This window comes from Lathyrus oleraceus, unplaced genomic scaffold, assembly GCF_024323335.1.
Source record: "Lathyrus oleraceus cultivar Zhongwan6 unplaced genomic scaffold, CAAS_Psat_ZW6_1.0 chrUn0501, whole genome shotgun sequence".
Taxonomy (NCBI): Eukaryota; Viridiplantae; Streptophyta; class Magnoliopsida; order Fabales; family Fabaceae; genus Lathyrus; species Lathyrus oleraceus.
In genome coordinates this window covers 5,256-29,947 of record NW_026112892.1, presented here as the reverse complement: position 1 = coordinate 29,947, position 24,692 = coordinate 5,256, and the positions used below count along the sequence as shown (strand labels likewise).

The window sequence follows — 24,692 nt, the reverse complement described above, 5'->3', positions numbered from 1 at the left end:
CCAATCTGTAAAGTTAGGTCCGCCACTTCCTGTCTAAGCGCTGCAATCTCTCTATGGCACTCAGCAATCTGGTGCGTATGTCGGGTGTCTGCAATGAGTGATTATTAGAGAGAACAGTGATTCTAGGAGATGGTGGTGCAGGTGTGTATTCAGCAACTGGGGGCGATCTCGGCTCCTCAACGGTCTCTCCTTGGCCCTCTAGAGCATAACTCCAATTCGCTGGATCATGCACACTGGTCATCATAGGGTCTGGCAATGTGAAGTAATGGATGGCCTCACTGTCGAATAGCAATCGGAACTGACATGGGTGGAAAGAGGCTCTCCTCATCAATCCTCTGGTCAAACAGAAATCGATGTCCATGGTAGTATATCCACAATAGGTCCGAAGATGCAACAGCTTGCAAGACAGACCCAAAGCGACAGCAATCTGTGTGATGATTCCACCAACATGGATGACTCCTTCGGTGGATCTAGAGATACCGCTGAGATTATTCAATAAAAAGTTCCCACATGCTACTGGGCGAGACTGGGATGCGCAAAATAGTAGGAAGATCTCCTCTTCACTTAGTAGAGTCTCTGCATCCTGTCTTCCCAAGAAGGAATGTGCTAATATCATCTGAAAATATCTGAAGGATGGGTTATGTATGACATAAGATAACTGTGTAGATGGATCCTGGCTTTCGCCTCCTGATATATCACTCCAAAACTTCTCCACTTCCTTACCCAAGAAATATCCCAAAGGTGTCTCCGGGATAGCATCAGGAGTGGTCTGGAAACCCAATAAGTCGCCGAACTCTTTCTGGCTGAAGGAGTACTCAACTCCAAAAAGTCTGAAAGCAGCATACCCATCTGGTCCAGAATATGGGTCGTAGTCGAATGAACTCAGGAACTCCAAAGTCAGGTTCGTATATGTGTTATTCAAGTTATCAGCAAATTCGTCCCAGTGGAGCTGGTGGCTAAGGAATCAGATACTAGGCTCGATACCCAGTGCCTCCATACAATGCTGATCAGGGTAACGTGTGGGTGCCATAGGGCGCTGGTATAAAGCAATGTAGCGCTCCCTCTGAGCATTGTCTCTATAGGCGACATGCATGTCATCAAAACCCTGCATCCTGTAAAAGTTAGGAAAGTGATCCTGAAAATACAAACCATTCAAACTTTAGTCTCAATGCAAAATAAGAGAAAATAAAATAAAAAATAAAAATAAATGTAAATAAATGCGAAAAAAAAGTAAAATGAAAAGAAAAACCATGGGTTGCCTCCCACACAGCGCTTGTTTAACGTCATTAGCTTGACGGTTAGAATTTATACACCTGTAATAGTATGAATCGGTGGATCAATTAGGGTGTGGCTTGAGTAGATGCTGGAATGTCTCCTCCTTCATAGAGCTTCAGTCTTTGTCCATTTACAATGAAAGGACTACAGGTATTGTTCTTGATTTCTACGGCTCCGGATCTCAGAATCTTGGATACTTCGAAGGGGCCAGTCCATCTTGAACGTAGCTTTCCAGGAAAAAGTCGTAACCTAGTGTTGAAAAGGAGAACAGAATCGCCTACATTGAAGTTTTTCTTTACTATTCTTTTGTCATGATAGGCTTTTGTCCTCTCTTTATATATTTTTGCATTTTCGTAGGCAGATTGCCTAAGCTCTTCCAATTTATGAATGTCCAGGATACGCTTTTCTCCAGTGGCTAAGTAGTCTAAATTCAAAGTTTTAATGGCCCAATAGGCCTTATGCTCTAACTCGAATGGTAAGTGACAAGATTTTCCATAAACTAGTTGGTAAGGAGTAATTCCTATAGGGGGTTTGAAAGCGGTTCTATAGGCCCATAATGCTTCTTGAAGCTTCTGAGACCAGTCTCTCCTAGAAATAGAAACGGTTTTCTCTAGGATCTGTTTTATCTCCCTATTAGATACTTCTACTTGGCCACTAGTTTGTGGATGGTATGGTGTTGCTACTCTATGCCTAACTCCATATTTTCTTAAAAGTTTGTCAAATATTCTCGATATAAAGTGTGATCCTCCATCGCTTATAACTAAACGTGGTGTTCCAAATCTAGGGAATATATAGTTTTTAAATAGTTTGATTACTACCCTAGTGTCGTTTGTGGGTGCAGCTATAACTTCAATCCACTTAGACACATAGTCTACAGCTACTAAGATATACCTATTTCCTAAGGATGGTGGGAAAGGTCCCATGAAATCTATACCCCATATGTCGAAGAGTTCTACTTCCTGAATGTTTCTTAGAGGCATTTCATCACGTCTTGAAATGTTTCCAGTGCATTCGCATCTATCGCATTTGACAATGAAAGCATAGACATCGCGCCACATGGTAGGCCAGAATAGGCCAGTTTGAAGAATCTTGGCGTATGTCTTAGAGGTGCTTGCATGTCCACCATAAGGTGCAGAATGACAATGCTCGATAATATTATTTACTTCTTCTTCTGGGACGCAACGGCGAAAGATACCATCTTTACCCCTTTTGAAAAGGAGCGGTTCGTCCCAATAGAAGTTTCTCACATCGTGGAAGAATTTCTTCTTGCGGTGGTAGTCAAGATCAGGGGGTACTATATCAGCAGCTAGGTAATTAACGAAATCTGCATACCAGGGTACGTTATTTATTGCTAAGGAATTTTGGGAATGCTCATAAGGATCTAGGTTATTTGCTTCAATGGTTTCTACTTTAGCTATCAGTCTATCATAGGCGAAATCATCATTTATGGGTATTAGTTCAGGTTTTAGATGTTCTAGCCTAGAAAGGTGATCAACCACTACATTTTCAGTGCCTTTTTTATCTCTTATATCTAAATCAAACTCTTGTAGTAATAGAATCCATCGGAGTAACCTGGGCTTGGCATCTTTTTTACTTAATAGGTAACGAATGGCAGCGTGATCGGTGTAAACAATAATTTTTGCTCCTACTAGATAAGATCTAAATTTGTCTATAGCGAAAACTACGGCGAGTAATTCTTTTTCAATTGTTGCGTAGTTAAGTTGGGCAGCATCTAGGGTTCTACTGGCATAATAAATGGCATGTAATTTTTTATCTTTCCTTTGTCCTAGAACGGCTCCAACTGCATAATCACTAGCATCGCACATTATCTCAAAAGGTTCCGACCAATCGGGCGGTTTCATAATGGGTGCAGAGATTAATGCTTGCTTTAAGAGATTAAATGCATCATTACATTTTTCGTCGAAAATGAATTCAGTATCTTTCATTAAAAGTCCAGTTAAAGGTTTAGTTATTTTGGAGAAGTCCTTAATAAAACGCCGGTAGAATCCAGCGTGTCCAAGAAAGCTTCGGACTTCTCTGATGGTTTTTGGTGGTTTTAGGTTTTCTATAACTTCTATTTTAGCTTTATCTACGTTTATACCTTTTTCAGAAACTATATGTCCTAAAACTATTCCTTCGGTCACCATGAAATGACATTTTTCCCAATTTAGCACGAGGTTCACCTCCACGCATCTCTCCTGGATTTTCTCAAGGTTAGCAAGACAATTATGAAAATTGAATCCGCAAACCGAGAAATAGTCCATAAACACTTCCATGATACCATCAAGGTAATCTGCGAAGATTGACATCATGCAGTGTTGGAAAGTAGCTGGGGCGTTACAGAGGCCGAAAGGCATTCGTCTGTAGGCAAAAGTTCCATAAGGGCATGCAAAGGTAGTTTTTTCTTGATCTTCGGGGTGAATAGGTATTTGGAAGAATCCAGAGTATCCATCTAGATAACAGAAGTAAGAGTGTCTGGCTAGACGCTCCAACATTTGGTCTATAAATGGTAAAGGGAAATGATCCTTCCTAGTTGCTTTATTTAATTTTCTATAATCTATACACATCCGTCATCCTCCTTCTAAATGTTTTGCTACACGTTCGCCTTTATCGTTTTGCACGACTGTGATGCCTCCCTTTTTAGGTACTACATGCACAAGGCTCACCCACTTACTATCCGAGATCTGGTAGATTATACCTGCCTCAAGCAACTTAAGAACTTCCTTCTTAACAACATCACTCATTATAGGGTTTATTCTTCCCTGATGCTCCCTAGAGGGTTTCGAATCTTCTTCGAGAGAGATCCGATGCATGCATACGGATGGGCTTATACCTTTCAGGTCAGAGATATTATATCCTAAGGCTGAGGGATATCTTCGTAAAACGTCTAAAAGTTGGTTCGTCTCCTCTTGGCTCAAGGTAGCACTGACTATAACTGGACGGTTCATCTTTTCATCGAGGAACTCATATCTCAGGTTCTTAGGCAGTTCCTTAAGTTCTAAGGTCGGTTTCTTAGGGCATGGCATAGGATCTGGGGTAAGGGATAAACATTCGTAAAGGTTATCATCGATGTAAGGTTCTTTAAAGTCATCATCTTCCTTTATGGGGGTCGATGGTAACTTAATAATTTCTTTTTGTTCTAATTCTCTAATACATTCATCAATGATATCTAAGGCATAACACGAGTCTCCCATCACAGGTGCCATAAGAAATTTCGAAAGTATAAATTCTATTTTCTCGTCGCCTACCTCAAATGTCAACTTTCCTTTCTTGACATCTATTATGGCTCCTGCAGTTGATAAGAATGGTCTACCTAGAAGAATTGGTATATCATTGTCCTCTTTGATGTCCATGACGACAAAATCAGTAGGGATAAACAGTTGACCTATCCTAACAGGAACATCTTCTAAAATGCCTATCGGATATTTGACAGATCTATTGGCTAACTGAAGTGACATCTTAGTGGGTTGTAATTCTCCTAAATTTAATCTCTCGCAAACTGCTAGAGGCATTAAGCTCACACTAGCTCCTAAGTCTAGAAAAGCTTTTTCGATGACATGATTACCCAAAAGGCAAGGAATGGAGAAATTTCCAGGATCTTTATCTTTCTTTGCCAATTTGTCCTCGGAAATTGCATTACACTCCAAAGGCTTCGAATCGTCAAGTCTACGTTTGTTGGTAAGGATGTCTTTCAGAAACTTTGCATAAGAAGGTATTTGGGTGATGGCTTCTGTGAAAGGGATTTCTACATGAAGTTTTTCTATAACTTTAATAAATTTTTGATACTGTTTATTGATTTGGGTTTGTTTGAGTCTTTGCGGATATGGTATAGGTGGTTTATATGGCGGGGGTGGTACGTAAATTTTATCTTTAGGTTCTTCTCCTTTCTCTCGACCTTCCTGGTTTTCAGATTCCTCTGGTTCCTTTACTTTGTCCGGGGGTTTGGTACATTCCTTAGAAGTTTCGGGTTCACTTAATCTTGGGTTTGGTGGCTCATCATAAGCGTTCTCACTTCGTAGGGTAATGGCATTGGCTTGTCCTCTCGGATTTTGTTGAGGTTGTCCAGGGATCTGTCCTCCAGGTGTAGTCTGAGGGGCTTGGTTTAAAGCTACCTGAGAGATCTGGGTTTCAAGCATCTTGGTATGAGTAACTATTTGGTCAACCTTGGTTCCTAACTGAGTAATCAATTCGTTAACATGAATGTTTTGGTTCATGAACTCCTTGTTTTGTTGGGTTTGAGCGGTGATAAAATTTTCCATAATTTTCTCAAGGCTCGACTTTGGTGGTACAGGTTGCATAGGTTGATTTGATCTAGGGGCTTGATAACTAGGTCCTGGAGGTGCATTATTTTGAATAGGGTTATTGTTTTTATAGGAGAAGTTAGGGTAATTCCTCCATCCAGGGTTATAGGTATTCGAATATGGGTTCCCTTGGGTGTAGTTCACTTGCTCGGAGTGGGTTTCGTTTAATAGACTACATTTTGCGGATTGGTGTCCTTGGGTTCCACATATCTCACAATCCGACGAAACTGCAGCTACAGTATTCGGGTTTATGCACATATGCTCGACCTTAAGGGCTAATGCGTCCATTTTAGCTTGCATCATGTCTATAGAGCTTAGTTCATGCACTCCTCCTTAGGCTTCCTTCTTCTTAACTATCGCTCGTTCGACTCCCCATGATTGATGGTTTTGAGCCATCTCTTCGATGAGGGCACTAGCTTCAGGGTAAGGTTTGTTCATCAGAGCACCGCCTACGGCAGCGTCGATGGTCATCTTTGTGTTGTAATGAAGTCCATTATAGAAGGTTTGAATGATTAACCAATTTTCTAAGCCATGATGTGGGCATGCTCGTAACAACTCTTTATATCTCTCCCAAGCTTCGAACAACGATTTTCCATGGTTTTGGGTAAATCTAGTTATATGGTTTCGAAGAACGGCGGTCTTACTCGGGGGAAAATATCTAGCAAGAAAAACTCTTCTAAGGTTATCCCAAGTCGTAATGGAATTGGGTGGAAGGGAATCTAACCATGATAGAGCTTTATCTCTGAGGGAAAAAGGAAATAATCTTAAACGTATTGCCTCAGGAGAAGCTCCATTGGTTTTAAAAGTATCTGCTAGTTGAAGAAATATTTTTAAATGTTGGTTAGGGTTCTCAGTAGCGAGACCCGCGAATTGTCTCTGTTGCACTAATTGTAACAAAGATGGTTTAAGTTCAAAATTATTGGCTGGGATGATTGGGTTTACTATACTAGAACTAGGTTCTTCGTTAGATGGTTGAGCGAAGTCCTTAAGAGGTCTTTGGTTTTGATCTTCGGCCATAGCTCTCTTAATTCTATGAAAGAATAAACGTGCGCGAGCGTAACGTTCAGGTTCCGCCAGAGGGTTTACTAAGCTTAAACTTCCGGTGCTGCGAGTTCTTCGCATCGACCGGCGGGAAATAGCCTAAGTCTAAACGATATAACAACAGGAAAATGAAATTTGACGAAATTGGTCCCCGGCAACGGCGCCAAAAACTTGATGCGTTGTAAATCTTGATGTTCGCAAGTGTACGAACGCGTCAGAGTAATATAAAAGATTATCGAACCACAGAGACCAAGTGTCAATCTATCGTTATCTATTGTTATGGTGTTTATCAAAGGCAATTAAAATAGGTGTTTTTGTAGTGTGCAATTGAAAAGTAAAGTTTTAAAATAAATTTAATTAATAAAGACAAGGTCGAATGTAATTCACATAATTAAATGATAATCCAAGTACTTGCTAATAGAACTACTTATGGGCAATGTTTCCTACTTTGAAAAGAACTAATTTAACAGGAACTGTCGCTTTCGCGTATTTAGAACCGAGTTGTACTCCCTAATCAAACCCTCTTATTGTCACTTATAAAAAGGCGCGCATTGCGTTAGAGTAGTAAACCTATTTTTAAGAAATATAGTATCTTGAGTAAGTTGAAAAGTATTATAACCTGGATTTCTTAACCAAAAGAGGTTCTTGTAAGACCCCAATTTTGTTCCTAAGATCCCTCATGGCATCATATCATACCATATCATTGCCTCAAGGATCTTTGTACACCTTTGCTTCCCTCCTAGTGGGTGGGTTATCTTGTGAGTGTGGTTCTTGATCACCAAGCATGTATTGCATTTGTATATCATTGCTTTTCATCTGTCTATTAACCAAAAGTACAAAAATATTGTCATCCAACCATGTTACTTGCAGATGAAGCCAGCTAGGTCAAATCAGTCAGAACAGTCATTAAGCAATGGATGGTGGCCATTATTGAAGAATTTGGGCACCATGATCATACATCAAGAGTTCATATGAGTTGTGACATCATTTTGAATCAAGATATCAAGTGGTAGGGGCTTGGAATTCATCAGAACATGGTTCAGTCAACCAAAACCCTAGCAAAGTCAACTGAAGTCAACTGTGGTCAACTGTGCATTTAATCAGTGATTTGATGGTGGGAATTGGTTTGACAGGTCTCATTCATGTCCATATAAGCCTCATATAACATGTCAAACATCCACAGTGAAGAATTTGAAGTCAGACAAAAGGTTTCCAAAAATAGTAAGTTGACCTGTAATTGGAATTTGCCAAAAATGGAAAGTTCTTCTCCTCAAAATTACATCATCATACAAGCTTCAAATGAATTTTTGTCCAACATGAAAGTTGAATATCTTGTTCTCCCATTTCCAAAAAGTCCAAGAACACTCATTTCTCATGTGTGGTTGGCAAGTTATGATCAAATCTTTCTCAAGAACTTTTGAACTTCAAAGTGAGATAACTTTCAAACCATTTGGCCAAATTGAGTGAGGTTTTTTGCTACAAGTCACATTTGATATGCTCTATCCAAATCCTTCATCACATTTCACCAAAAATCTTCCAATCAAAATGGCCTTTTTTCAAGTGCATTGAATTAAAAAAGGGAGGTGAAAAAGTGACTTTTCAAATTAACCATTTCCAATACATTCTACCAATTGTAAATGTTCAGAAATCTCATTTGGGATGTGTTGCCTAAGCCCATTTCGCACTGTAGCACATGCAGATGCAATTTGAGTTAATTTCACTAATTGGCCAAAACATTTCCATTTGAGCTAATGTGATTACCACTTCATTAACCAAACTTAAGCTTCATTAATCAGAGTATATATTTCACATTTCAGACAGGAAAAACCCTAGCCACTATTCACCAAACCAGATCTAAAATTCATTTTCTCTCAAAAATTCTCATTCTTCATTTGAAACTTTTTCTGAAAATCTTCAAAGGACTCTTGCTCTTTTCCATTGTGCCACCACCTACAAACCTTTTTGAAGCTTTTGCAAGGATAAATTCATGACTGTTCGAGCAAATACAGCACTGTTGCATTGAACCATTTCCATGGCAGTCGGATTTTCGAGCATGATTGAGCAAGAGTGAGCTTCCAATACTCATCCATTCACCATCTGGAGCATCAAGACGCATCTGTTTCAGCTCAACACGGCCAGAAAACCACTATTCCATCGCTGTTCTTCAAACAAGGTAAAAATTCGAACCATGCTTTTGTTGAAATCGTGCTATGCTTATTAAAGATCTCTCCATGCTGATTGCAATGAAACTTGAATCGTGAGAAATGGTTGAATATTGAGAGAGAAACATGGATTTAAAGTTTGTTGGTCAAATGTTGTTGTGCTCATTTCTTTCTTGTTAGCTCGAGTTAGTGAAAATTAAGGTTGGATTATTGATGTACATTGTTTGCTTATTTGAATGGTGTGCTTGTTTCAAAATTCTGGGAAAAAAGTTCATCACGATTGATGAACATGATGAACAGTAACACAAACCCTAATTTCAAACCCAGAACGTGTTTTGGCTGTTGGATTTTTTTGCCTTGCATGAAGTCACTGTTTTATTGCCATGCGCGAATCAGAGGACGACACATCCTTAAGTGAAACGCAGCGTTTCACTTAAGGGATCAAATATTTACAAAATTGCCATTCCCATTTTATATTTTAATTAAATCATTTCATTATTTCAATATTTATTTCATTTTGTATGCCAATCTTAGAAACTTCATAAGTCACTCAATTTTAATCCAAATTTGATGGGATTTTTTGTGAAATGCTCCTCATGACCTCTAGTTTATTATGGTGATTTTTCCAGATTTTTTGCACGTGTGGATTTTTAAATGTGCTAGGGTTTGTTCATGTGTGTCCATTTTGTGTATGCCATGCCATTTTGCTTGTGAAATGATGATACATAATCCAATGCCTCTCAAATTTTTTGTGCTTAAACTAGACATGTTCATGGTGATTTTCGTGTAGAGTTTGTGATTTTATCATTGCTGGTTGATGAGATATGATTTTTTGAATAGAGGTGTGACAATTTGTGTCACACCATTCATGTCCAACTTCATGATTTTAATTACCATGTTTATTGAACTCAAAATGGTTTGAATTTTTGCATGAACATACTTATGGATGTTGAGAATACATATGAATTTTTCTGGAATTATTGATGGCATTTCCTATTTGATTGGAATTTTCTCCCCTGTTTGGTCATTTGTTGATTTTTTGTGATACATGTTTGTATTTGGTTTGTGAAATTCTGGTTATTAATTGGATAGATGTGAAATTTGGCATGAGTAATGTAGACATCTTAAAGTTTGTCATGGTTTTAGTCCCATTCATTTATCATGTTTTATCACTGTTTTATGATTAATTGAAGTTGGTGCATGTGTTGATGCTTTGTATGAGTTTGCTTGAACTTGCTTTGACTTTCTGATTTTCATTGACCTACTTCCTTTGATCCAAATGAGCTGAAATTTGGTATGCTTATCATGTTATGGATGATGTTTGATCATGAATTATTTGAGAATTTTTTGAAATGTTTGTGATTGGATTTGACTTGAATCTTTCTGTTGACTTCTTTGAGGTTCTATATGACATGTTTTGACCTAATTTGTTTGTGAAATGATAAGGATGAATGATATGAATATGAAACCACTTGGGTTTGTTTCTTAATTGTTTGAACTTGATTTTGGATAGCTTTCACTTGCTGTTTTGGATTTTTTATCTCCTTTTGACCCTAGGCTTGTCCTAGTGGTCTTGTTTCTCATGTTTGAGTTTGCTTTTCAGGTTAAGAAGCAAATGCTTTAAGGAAATTAATGCAAGTTAATTGAGTTTGATTGATTATCATGAACTAACTTGTTTGTTTTGTAGGATGCTTAGCTCATATGCTTTGAGCTTTGTGCTTTGCACATGGGATTAATTGTGTTGACTGTCGATCCTTATCTTATATTGGTTTTGAATTTGAGTTGTATACTGATTTTGTTTGATTGATTTCAGGTACCATTAGTTGCTATTAGTTCTTTGAGAACTTGCATTGCTTTGCTTGATAGCATTTGCATTGAGGTAGAATCTCTTGTCTTCATGTAGTCTGGAAGACCTGGCCTGTTACTTGGCCAGGCAACTGTCTGAAGTCCTCCTTAAGAGGCAATGTTTGTGCTTGTTTACTTTTGTCCCAAGCAGGAAAAGTCCTTTAAATAAGGCAATTGGTAGAATCCAAGAGATATGTAACCTATCTCCTACTATTCTGTGTGTCACTCACCTTGCTCACACCATATGTGTTGATGCATAGTAAGTAAAAACCCAAGATCTATCGAGTCTAACTTGTGGAGAGAGTTCCATCTTTCTGAACTCCCACACCTTCTGATATTCAATGCTCTCCTTAACCAGGGATAAGAGCATGAGGCACACCCCTCATATCCTTTCATCTGCTTCACCTTGGCTCTCAATGTCACGGTTAAGAGCACCATTAACCCTATTTCAGTTGGCTTCAATGCCTAACCCTTTGTATGAGCCTAATTGTTTGGTTATAGAGTGTGCTGAATGACTTTGGTTGATTGATTACTTAGTTCATTTGTACATGTTTGCTTGCATGCTTTGTGCATTTATCATCATTAATTGCTCATTAGTGCATGATCATTTCATCTGTCTTTGTGACATATCTTTGTTGTTTGCCCATTGAGGATAATTGTAAGACCATTCATTGGCCATTGTTCCTATGATATGGAAGTGAGTATAAGACCATTTCATTGGCCACTCATCATCTCTTTACTTGATGCATTTGTTTGTTGTATGTGAGGATGCAATTGTAAGTCCGTGTAATTTGGCATTTGTTTTCCTATGATCATATGTTGGAGGTTAGAGTAAGCCCAGATAGATTGGCATCTGACATCCAAGTGTTTGCTTTGTTTTGTTGGAGATTGGTATAAGTCCAGATAGATTGGCATCCGGTATCCACTTTTTTTTCTTTGTTGAGGAGATTGGTATAAGTCCATAGAGTGGTCTCTGATACCCAGTTCTGTTTTAGGAGATTGGTATAATTCCAGTAATTGGCATCCGGTATCCGCTTTTGTTAACTTTTTTCCTTTGCTTTGCTTGTTTATTATTGCTCATTGCCTATTCCAAAGGACACACTTGAGTCATCTTCTATATGATTTCAAGAGGTGAACCTTCTAGGAAGTTTTACACTCCATCTTCATCCATTCATCCCTCTTTGTCCTAAACCTTTTCACACATTACTTTCAAAACTTGAGATAAATATTGTGCAAACATCTTCATGCTTTCAAATTAGAAACCTGGACCCTAAGTCCTTGACTTTTCAAACCCCATTTCATAATACTTCTTTTGAATCAATCTTAATCATACTTTGACCCTCCTTTTTGTGAATAATCATAATCAATTAACTTCACCCATTCAATTGTTTTGTGGCTTTGTCCATTCTTGCTAAGTTTTCATACATTAGCCATAGGTTTGATTTATCCTAGTTGGTTGATGTCAATCTCACCTATTTGTCCTTAGTTGATTGAATTGTAAGTCTTCCTTGCTTATTATAGGGTTAACCCCTCACTAGCAAGTTGAAGCTTTTCTCACATGGTGGACTCGTTGTTTGTATAAGGTTGAGTTTTCTCCCGTGGATAACGTAAGACCTTAGGGTTTGTGTTTAAAATTGAATCCACTAACTTTTGGAAATCTTTTAGCCGAACTACGGCGTTTTGATCCTTACCTTTGATGGAAGGTACGTAGGCAACGGGTTCATCCGTTCGAACACAAAAATAATTAACTTGTATATTCTTTTCTCATCATCCCAATCATGTTTGCACAATAAATATTTCATAACAAATAACAATTTTATACGACAAGTGTGAAAAGGGCTCCCTAGGAGTACCTAGGACGTAGTGGGTGCCTAACACCTTCCCATTGCGTAATTTACCCCTTACCCAGACTCTCTGATCTTTTCATTAGTTTTCTATGTGTAAAACTTCTTAGGCTTTTGTTCGCTTTTTAGCCAGTCCTTTGGATAAATAAAAGTGTGGTGGCGACTCGAATTCTTTATATGCTTTGCTTATGGTTTAATCAATAAATCATATAGCGACAAATACACCGCTACAGTTCTCACGAACCAGACTCTAAACTTATAAACATGTCCGAAAATAGTTTCAAAATCTCTTTTCTTCTTGATGTTAAAAACTCCTAATGAACTAGACAAAGCGCTTTCGCTGTTTTTGAAATAGTTAAGAACAATTAAGTTTAAAAAGACATTGGACGACTTTCGATCTTACCCAACGGAATTGAATTGCGGGAAAACTTAATTTGAAAGTTAGAATAGCCCTTTAAGTGTTTCTACGAACAATTGTACGGATTACTGGTTTAATTACGATCCTTACATTCTAGCCTTATAAATTTAGCTAGACATGGTAAAGTATAAGTGCATTAAAATAAATAAAAGTAGTGCGAGTGCGGAATGTAAATAATTTAAAGCGAGTGCAGAAAATAAATGAAAGTAGTGCGAGTGCGGAAAATAAATAATTTAAAGCGAGTGCGGGAAATAAATAATTTAAAGCGAGTGCGGAAAATAAATAAAGTAAAAGCGAGTACGGGAAATAAATAAAGTAAAAGCGAGTGCGGGAAATAAATAAAGTAAAGGCGAGTAATAAAAACCTGCTCCAATCGGAGGGCTGAGTAAATTGCAATGCGGAAAAGAAAATGGCGGCATGATTAACTTCCTTCCAAAGTGCTCCAAACTCGAGTACAGACTCTATCACAGACTCAATTACACAATTGTGGTAACACTCCAATGCGAAGCGATTACCACTTTATAAAACTGAATATACGCCTAAGTGAAACAAAGTTGCTTCTGATTTCGCCTTGTTCCAACATTCGGATCTTTGTCTGCTCTAAGTTTGGGTGATTGTAAAACTGAATTCGTGTTTCTATTTATAAGCAAATAAAAAAGGTGGAATTTACTTGGATGCCCTTCAACTTGAAAATAGAGGAAACCGTTTTCCTCTTGTGGCGCCCGCCACAAGGCCATGGCGCCCGCCACAAGCACTAAGTGGGGCGCCTTAGTGGAAGTGGTGGGAAAACGTGGGAGTTGATGGAAGTTTGAATTGGACACGTCACGGCTTGGACTGTGGCGCCCGCCATTGGGTAGGCCATAAGAGCAAAATGCTGATTTTTAGGGTTTTTGGCTCTTTTTCGCTCCTTTTCTCGATCGGGGCTCCTATTAAGGTAAAAACCTGAAAACAAAGGAAAACACAGTAATAACATAACAAAACGATAATAAAATAACTAGAATGCATGCGAAATCGGAGTCAAAAATACGTAAATTTTAGTGTGATCAATTGGCTTGGGCTGCTAAGCGTCTGCGCCAGTATATGTTGAATCATACCACTTGGTTGCTATCCAAAATGGATCCAATCAAGTATATATTTGAGAAGCCTGCTTTAACTAGGAGGATTGCCCGTTGGCAGATGTTGTTATCAGAGTATGATATTGAATACCGATCTCAGAAAGCAATCAAAGGTAGTATCTTGGCTGACCATTTGGCTCACCAACCAATTGAAGATTACCAGTCAGTACAATATGGCTTTCCTGATGAAGAGATTTTGTACTTGAAAATGAAAGATTGTGATGAACCATTGTTTGAAGAAGGGCCAGAACCCGGTTCCTGTTGGGGCATGGTATTTGATGAAGCTGTTAATCAATATGGAAATGGCATTGGGGAAGTGATCATTACTCCTCAAGGCACGCATCTACCATTTACAGCCAGATTGACTTTCAAGTGTACAAACAACATGGCAGAATATGAAGCTTGCATTATGGGGCTAGAAGAGGCCATGAATCTCAGAATCAAGTATTTAGATGTCTTCCGTGATTCGGCTTTGGTTATGAATCAAATCAAAGGAGAATGGGAGACAAATCAACTCGGTTTGATACCATATAGCGATTATGTGAGGAGTATTTCAACTTTCTTTACAAAGGTTGAGTTTCCTCATATCCCTCGAGATGAGAACCGGATGGCAGATGCTCTTGCAACATTGGCATCAATGATTGTAGTGAAGTATTGGAATAAAGTTCCCAATTTGTCTGTGATGTGTCTTGATAGGCCAGCTCATGTGTTTGTTGTTGAAGAGATTAAAGACGAAAAGCTGTGGTATTATGACATCAAATGTTTCCTTCAAAGTCAGAATTACCTGCCTGGGGCATCTTTGAAAGATAAGAAGACTTTGAGAAGGTTAGCTGGTAATTTCTACTTGAATGGTGATATACTATACAAGAGAAACTTCAACATGGTTTTGCTCAGATGCGTGGATAGACACGAAGCAGACTTGTTGATGACTGAAGTGCATGAAGGTTCCTTTGGTACTCATTCCAATGGACATGCAATGGCGAAGAAGATGTTGCGAGCAGGTTACTATTGGCTGACAATGGAATCTGACTGTTGCAAATTTGTGAAAAGATGCCACAAGTGTCAAATTTATGCTGATAAGATTCATGTTCCTCCAACACTATTGAATGTTATCTCTTCCCCATGGCCTTTCTCCATGTGGGGAATTGATATGATTGGGATGATTGAACCCAAAGCTTCGAATGGAATCATTTCATTTTGGTGGCAATTGACTACTTCACAAAATGAGTTAAAGAGACATCGTATGCAAATGTAACCAAGAAAGTTGTTGTAAGGTTTATCAAGAATCAGATCATATGCCGTTATGGTGTGCCAAGCAAGATCATTACTGATAATGTATCGAACTTGAATAATAATATGGTGGAAGCTCTTTGTAAAGACTTCAAGATTGCACATCATAATTCTTCTCCCTACAGACCCAAGATGAACAGGGTTGCGGAAGTTCCGAACAAGAACATCAAGAAGATCATTCAGAAGATGGTTGTCACGTACAAGGATTGGCATGAGATGCTCCCATTTGCTTTGCATGGGTATCGTACATCCATCCGCACTTCAATAGGGGAAACCCCTTTTTCTCTTGTATATTGTATGGAAGCAGTAATCCCCGTATAGGTTGAGATTCCTTCATTGCGCGTGCTTATGGAAGCCAAGTAGATTGAAGCTGAATGGTGTTAGACCAGGTTTGACCAGTTGAACTTGATTGAAGAAAAAAGATTAAACGCCATGTGTCATGGTCAGTTGTATCAGCAAAGGATGAAGAAAGCTTTTGATAAGAAGGTCAGACCTCGTGTGTTCAAAGAAGGTGACCTTGTGCTCAAGAAGATTTTATCGTTCACGCCAGATTCTAGAGGAAAATGGACTCCTAATTATGAAGGACCATATGTTGTTAAGAGAGCCTTTTCAGGCGGCGCATTGATACTTACAACTATGGATGGTGAAGAGTTCACTCGTCCTGTGAACGCAGATGCAGTCAAGAAATACTTCGCCTAAAAAAAGAAAAGAACAACTCGCTAAGTTGAAAACCCGAAAGGGCGACTTAGGCAAAAAATGAGCGCCTCGGTGAGTTAAAAACCCGAAAGGAAGATCCAGGCAAAAATTAGAGACATAAAACAGAAAGAATTTCCCGATAAGTTGAGTACCCCACCCTGGGGCAACTTATGCAAAAAAAATTAGGGATTATGGCAAGTAACTGCATTCTACTGATCTTCAGTGTTTTGAAAACTTGATTAAGCACAAGGGTTGACGTCAATTCATCACCTTGGCAACGGTCAAGAGCACAGTGGATATTAAAAGTTGGTAGAATGATTAAGGATCATTTGTATTCAATGTAACCCTTTTCCATATAAATTACCATTTTCAACTTTGTAAAAATCTACGGAGTCTTGTCATTTACAGACTACCATTCTATCAAATAAAATTGAGCTTTTATCCAATTGTTTCTACTCTTATTTATTTAAGCCAATAGTTTAAATTTTATTATGATCATTTTTGAAAATTTAATTTTTTTAATCAAAATCTCTTTTTTCTTAAAACATATAAAAGCAACAATTTTCCAAAGCAATTGAAAGAAATATCAACAACATTCCGATGGATATCAAGTCCTTAAGTGCGAAACATCAGAGGTTCCCCAAGCAGTTAACCCTTCGGGTATCCCTAGAAGATTGTGTTGATTCAGTTCCACGGAGGAGTTTTGGATTCCCTAGTAGAGCTTTGTTTCTTTTCCTAGCTGAGTTGGTTGGTTGAGGTACCCTGTGACTGGTCTTCCCCGACAGAGATTTTGCCTTCCCCAGTGGAGTTTGGTTTCCTTCAGCAGAAGTGGTTGATCTCCCCAGCTGATCGCATTGGTTTCCCCGCCAATTGCCAATCGACTTGCTCCCCAGTCAGAGTTTCCTCCTGGTTCATGAGCAGTTTGTTTTCCCTGTAGGGTTGTCTCCCATTCTTATGGTGTTGACCTAAAAATTTCCCACAGATTCAATGATATTTCTCTCTCCTCAGCAGATCTCCTCCTTCCCCAGTTAGGGTTGAGCCTTTTTGGATTGTTGATCTCTCTGTTCTCCAGCAGTTGTCTCCATATTTTATGGATTGATTGAGGATTGTACCGATGATTCAATTTCTTTACGACACCTTCGTATCCTTTATGATCGTCTTTGTCCGCATAATCATCATATATATATATATATATATATATATATATATATATATATATATATATATATATATATATATATATATAATTTCATAATTTCATGTTTGGATATTCGCATATCTGATTAATTTGTTGGTTTGAGATTCTCATTCCCTGTATGGCGGTACTTGATCCCCATACAAATTTCGGTGTCTGTTCTCTCTTAATTGTAGAGTGTCAGCCCCTTAGGAAGAAAGACTTTAACCTTTCTCCTTTTCCCCACTGAGCTTGTTCCCTCGTGGATGATTATTATTTTAGTTTCCTTTCCAGTTGTTTATCTGGAAGGAACCACTCCCCTTGAGTTATGTCCTCATTGGGATGAGTCTTAATTGAGTATTTCTTTCTAGCTCTTACCTAGATAGATACTTTGAGTTCCCTAAGAGTCTATTGCCCAGTAACTGATAATATTCTTCTTAGTTTGCAGTTTGTTACTTCTTTCCCAATACCCGACAAAAGTATCCCATTTTTCCCAGCAGTAGAGTCCCCAATGGATCTGATTCCCCAGGAAGTATATCCTTGATATGTTCACCCTAACCGGTGACGGGTATCTTTTTCTCTCCTGCTTGAGTCTATCCTTGATACGTTCATCCTAACCGATGACAAATATTCTCATCTTTGGTATTCTACCTAGTAAAAAGGTAGTTGTAATCCCTATTCTTGTTCCCCAGAGAGTTAATCCTTGATATGTTCATCCTAACCGATGACGGGTTTTCTTCTCTTTGCGGTCTTCCACCCAGTGACCGGTAGTTGTGAATCCTGCTTTTTGTCCCCTTCACAGAGTTGATCCTTGACATGTTCACTTTAACCAGTGACGGATTCTCTCTCTTGGTATTCTATCCAGTAACTGATAGATGTAATTCCTATTTTATCTTCTCACAGAGTCTACCCTTGATATGTTCATCCTAACCGGTGACAGATTTTCTCTTTGATGGTATTCTATCTAGCATTCAATAGATGTAATTCCTACTTTTTGTTCAGTTGGTTTATCCTTGATATTTTCATCTTAACCGATGACAGATATCCTCCTTGACAATCCCAGGCAAGTTTATCCTTGATATGTTCATCCTAACCGATGACAGATTTTCTTCCCTGTTGAGTTTATCCTTGATATGTTCATCCTATCCGATGACAGATACTCTCACCCTTGGTCTTCTGCCCAGTAACTGGTAGTTGTAAATCCTATTTTCTGCAGTTTCCCCAAGCAAGGCTATTCTTACCCAGTAACTGGTAATGAATACTCCCTTCTGTGGTTTCCCAGCGAGTCATCCTTGATATGTTCATCCTAATCGGTGATGGATGTTCTCTCTGTCAGATCTTTATTATCTCCTTACCCAGTAACAGGTAGTAGATAATAGATTTCTGCTCCTCCTGTGTTGAAGTTTATTTTCTCCCCAGTTGAGTTGAGTGCGCATTTTCTTAGTGAAATCGCTTTTCCTGCATGATTCAAGTACTTCATTTTTATCCTGACTTACTCCTATCCCCTGCAGATGTTGTTAATTCCCCGACTGAGTCTTTCCATTTTGTATGGAATCTCTCGAGTCCCTCAGTAGTTTTGAGTCATAGCCTGGCCTGCACATAACCCTTTTTCCCCCTAGTTAGTTTTCCTTACGGAAATGCATTTTACTCCTGTGGACCTTCGGTCTCTCTGATTTCTTTTCCTTTATGGCAATATTTCCCCACAAAGAATTAACTTTTGCGTTCATATCATATGCATCATGAGGTCTCTTAGGGACCAAAATTTGTTTCTATATGTTGTTATTTAAGCCCATTCTATTGAGTCGACATGAAGATTTTAACCTTCTCCTCATCAATTAGAATGTCCTTAAATAGGGGCAGCTGTAAGACCCCAATTTTGACCCTAAGATCCCTCATGCAATTTCATCATAAGAATTAGCATTGGGATCATACATTGGCATCCTCCTTACCCCTCCTTCATTGGGTTTGTTTTGGGAGAGATCACCAAGTACTTTGTGATTGTATCATATTTGTATTTTATCATTTTACTAATCAAAACACTAAAAATATGTCTTTGCATATGCCTAACTCTTTTGTAGGTAGGGTATGATTTCCATTGATCTATCAAATTCATATCTAGGGTTTGAGACCCTCATGACAAAGAGCACAACCATGAACTGATACAAGAATGGTTATAAGCATCATATATGAGTTCCATTTATTCTTACATGTTGTATTGATCAAGTTTTCTTCAAGAGTTTGAGGGTGATTTGCCTTGGAAACCCTAGTTTGACTGAGTATCTTGAGTAACTTCTCCAACAAGCTATCTCACCATTTGGTCAAATTTCTCAAGGGGAACTTCAAAATTCATCATCTTATGCATATATGATCTACCATGATCCTAGAAAGTCAAGAGAATTGAAGATTAGCAAGTTGGTTGATGGTGGTTGGCCAGATGATTTCATCTGAACAAAACTGGGTCTCCCTAGACCTTATCTCCTACAATTTTCACCATATGAAAATGATTACAAGAGAAAACTTACTCTAAATGACATTCCAAACAATTTTCGTGTTGATATCTAGAGCTATTTTTCCTTTGAAAATCGTTTGCTATGTTGAAACATTATAGGTTATTTTGTCTAAACCCTAATTTGAAAGTCAACTTCCCAAGGCCATAACTTGCTCAATTTTTATGAGATGAAAGATTTCCAAGTTGCATAATCAAATTCAAGATGTATAATTCAACTTTGATGTTGGGAGTGAGAGCTAATTCAACTTTTATGAGCATGTGATATAAGGCTACATTATAGGTCACTTTTGACCTATACCATTGATCAAGTGATTTTTCCAAACTTCAAAAATGCATAACTCTATCATTTAAAATCCAAATTACATGAAATTGGTGACAATTTTTAAGGTCTTTTAAAGAGATACAACTTTGATGAATACATTTTTCTCATTTGAAGCTCACATAAAAAGTTAAGCAAGGTTGAATATTGAGACATATGGCTTAACACTTAGAAAACACTTCAACATGTTGAAATTTCCAAACTTCCATCTCAAAATTCATCATGATACAAGCTTCAAATGGAAAAGTGTTGAACATGAAAGTTGTTCCTCTTGATCTAACCTTTCGAAAAAGTCAAAGATCATCCATTTTGGACAAGAATTACTAGGGTTGCGCATGGCATGAACATGGTATCATCATTTGGCAAAGATCAAACTTTAAATCTTCACACACACTTGCCTAGAATTCCAACATGACTTCAGCCTTGCTTACACTCAATTATGGATCAGATGGAGCGATTTCATGGGCCTGTACACGCCCATGCACTCATGCATCACACATTGCTAATTTTGGAAGTTCACTTCAAGTGTGCAAATATCAATTGAATTGGCTATAAATAGAGCTCCATATGCTCAAAATTACATACACATTTGCGCCAACTTTGATCCCAGACCTCTAACCCTCTCATTCCAAAGGATAATCCTGAGAATTTCATTTGAAATTGAGTTAGAATTCTCACTGTTTTGAGATTCAAAACTCCAAGGATCCAAGACCTTTTGTGCATTCTATTCCATTCCTGCAAGCATTCTGAGTGAGATCAAGCACGAGCGAAGGCAAGAACAGTTGAATCCATACCTACATTGAAGGTATTTTCCAAAAAAAATCATCTCTCCGATTCTCTCCCAATCTTGCTCAATTCTCTTGATTCTTTGGTTGTCTGAAGTCCTACCAATGTAGGCAAGAAGATTGAGTTGCTTTGAGGCCAAATCGAAGTAACTCAGTTCATGTACCTCAAATTTCAACTCCATGTATCTCTCAATATACTTGGAGTTAGGATGAATTGAGGTCAGATTCGTGATCTATGCCATTTTTTATTTCAGATCATGTCCTCTTTTTCATTTTTTATGGTGATGAGTGAACCAGTCCGTCCAGGGTCGCCGGAGAAGACGACCGACCTTTGGACGCAGGTGATGTGCTGGCTTGGTTCTGAGCCATTGATCTTATTTGAATCGTTTTAATCACGAGCGTGCATTGTAATTACCTTTCCTGTGGCGCATTGACTCAAGACCACAATGGAACGCGTGCTGGTGGCCACTTGATCTGCCACCTCAATTAATGAGGGAGATCAAGTGGCTCATGTTTTTTGGTTATTTTCTAATTTTCTTTTATTCCTTTTATTTTCATTAATTCATATTAATTTTAATATTGATCCAAAAAATATGAGTTTCACCAAAGAATTTCAAAAAATTTCCTCTTTCATATTCTGAATTAAAATTATTTTTTGGATCATTATTAATAGTTTTCATGATTTAATTATTTTTCATTTGTTTTTTAATTGTTTAAAAATACTTTTAGATGTCCAAAATTATGAAATTTTTTCTCCAAGGTCCTTTGACCTTGTTTGACCGATGATAAATCTCATGACCGTTTCTTTGGTGTTTTGATGAGGTTTTAGGAATTGGACAAACCATATTTAATTTAAATGCCTTGTTTTAGTATTTTTAATTTTAATAAATGCCAAATAATTTTGTTGATTAATTGTGATGACTTATTTGTGTTTGACTATTGTTATTGGGCCTTGATCAAGGTTGATTTGACCTTGTCAAATTAATATCATTGGATTTAGGGGATTGATGGAATGTACGTTCCATCTCCCAAAATGAATGAATGATATTAATTTGGTAAAAGTCCTCATTTGATCAATTTGTGATTTCATCCATTCCCCTCCCTCTTCATCTTATTCCCCTTCTTTATGCATTCATCTCGTTTGGCCTATGATATCTCAAAGTCCTAAAGCTAGTTGATTGAAAAATTAACATGAGTATGGATGAGATTAGCCCACACCTTTTGCATATTCTTTTTGTGTGTGGTATGTTTCATGAGCATAGTTCATAATACTATGTCTCTAACATGCATTAACACCAAAATTTTATTGCCCGACCTCAAATAGTTGTGACTTCTACATAAGTCCAATTACAATTGCTTAACATAGCGCTAAATTTGTGACATAAAAGGCATAGCATTCTAGTTAGTGAGATTATAAGTCTCCCCTCTTTCATGGTATTGTGTGGAAACTTGGCCTTCTTTCATTCCTTTGGAAGATGTTTTGGCTCAAGGATTCATGCTTGTGACAAGTGGGTTGAGTGTTCTCCAAAGAATGTCTAAGAAAGCAAAAGCAAAACAATACTAACTTCTAACCTAATATCTACTAACTTTTAATTACAAGCCATTTACTTTAATGTCATTTAATTCCAGCTTTTATACATTTGCCATTGTTCATATCATCCTAATTGTTTATGTTAATGCAATTTTCACTTTGTCCACTTGGACCATATTGTGTGATATATTTTGTTTGTGTATACTTTGCTTGTTTGAGTGGTCTTTGACCATTAATGTATATAATAACAACAAAAACCCTATTAAACTTTTGTGTGGACTGTTTGGCTTGATCTTGGACAAACGGACTTAGAATTTAGGCAACATTCCTATGCTAAAGGACTTGGCCAATGCCAACTTATTGAGAAACCAAGTGCTTGTAATTTGAAACTTCATCTGATATATCATTCAAGATCTCTCTAAGTTCATCTGCAACATGATCATTGTGAAGCTGTTATTTTGAACCTGTGACTTGTGAAATTCATCTGTTACATGGGCTACCTTGAAGAAGATCATGGAATGGATAAGGTTGGATGGGGCCATCTTTATTTGATGCCTTGCTCTTCAAGATAATATAATTGTGCATTTGTGTGTTGCTTGATTATAAAAGTCCAAGGGAATTCTGGGTTTCTATTGACATTCCTGTCTATTGGATTGCTACCCACTTGGTCAGATCTTTTCAACTCTAAACTTTTAATTTTGTACATAGGATAGTATCTTCATCTTCTCACCATTTATTTAATTTCAAAATATCTCCCTCCTTTTTCAAAACCTTCTTTAATTGAACTTATTTTGTTCTAAACTTTGACCAATTTTACAAAAAAGATAGAAACTTTGGCCTTATGTCATTGCATTTTAAATTTCTTTTCCTAAATCAAACTTGTAAATAAACTTAACTATACTTGACTTAAACTTTCAAAAAGCCAAAAATAACTAACTCAGTCAAATCATTTTTAGGCCCTTGTGCCTTTCAAACTTAATTTTTGTTAAAAGCAATGCATCCACTTTGAAATTTGTATCACGAACTACAAGGTTTTGATCCCTCATTTTTGTGTTGGTACGTAGGCACAAGACCGAAGGTTTTGTCAAACACAAAAATATAATTAATGAATTTTTTCTCATCCACCCATTCTATTTGTTTGTAAACATCACTTTGTACCAAATACATATGCACACAAAAAGGGCTCCCTATGAGTACCTAGGACACTTTGGGTGCTAACACCTTCCCTCTGTGTAACCAACCCCCTTACCTATAATCTCTGACATTTTATTAGTTTTGATTTGAAAACTTCTTACTTTTTGGGTTTTGTTCGTACTTTTTCCCTTTTCCCTTGGAAACAATAAAAGCGCGGTGGCGACTCTTGTTATTTGATCTCTAGCTTATCCATAGCTTGATGATCATGAATTTACCGCTTCAGGTATCAGATGAATTCCAGGATCTTAAGTCACAAGTCCCAAAGCAAAGGTCAAGATCCTAATCCTAATTCCATAACTCCACAAAGATGCCAAGGATAGTAATCATAAGTCCATGAATTAGGAGTAACAAGCTTCTTTTTTAGGTTTTTTATTAGTGTCTTCTTTACAATATTATCAAAAGAAAGATCCAAGTGGTCAAAGAACAAAAATAATATAATTACACAATAATATGATATGAAATGCTAAACATAAAATATAAATTAAATGACATAAAAAGTAAAGGCATAAAGGTAAATGACTTTGAAGTAAAAGTTAATACAAGTAAATTATTAGTAAATGATGTTCGCAATCAAAGATGAAAAGATATTTTGGTCATTTTTTGGAGAATACTCAACTATCCACTCACAAGAATGAAAATATGAACCTTATACATCATTTATAAGAAGAGATCCATCCTGGATAAAATCAACAAGTATGTCAGTAGCTCTCACAAATGGAAAAGGGGCAAAATTTTCACACAATACCATGATGAATAGGAGACTTACAGTCTCACTTATAAAAATATCATTGCCTTTGGGACAAATTTAGCGCTATGTTAAGCAATCGTAATTGGACTTATGTAGAAGTCACAACTATCTGAGGTCGGTTAATAATAATATTTGTGTTAATACATGCTAGAGAAATGATATGTAAATCATCCTCATAAAGCTATGCCACACAAGAAAAGAAAATGAAATGGGGTGATCAAGCACAAAGGCTAGGAGGATGGTTCATTACTTCAATCCACATTTCATGACACTTAGGACAAACTTATGCATCAGTCTAAAGTACCTTAAATGATTCATGATCACTTAGAAGATAGATTTGAAATGATGAAAGTTCATCAAGCACCAACCCACACATCATGAACAAGATGGACACCAACCCATCTAATTGATCAAAATAAAAGAAAGGGATGAAGATGAAAGGGAA

General features: G+C 37.5%; 1 non-coding gene across 1 annotated transcript; it reads left to right on the top strand.

Annotated features, from left to right (window-relative positions):
* Positions 1-6,102: 6,102 nt before the first annotated feature.
* LOC127114488 (small nucleolar RNA R71) lies at positions 6,103-6,209 on the top strand. The gene has a single exon (XR_007800355.1). It is a non-coding gene; the product is annotated as a small nucleolar RNA R71 (small nucleolar RNA).
* Positions 6,210-24,692: the final 18,483 nt, after the last annotated feature.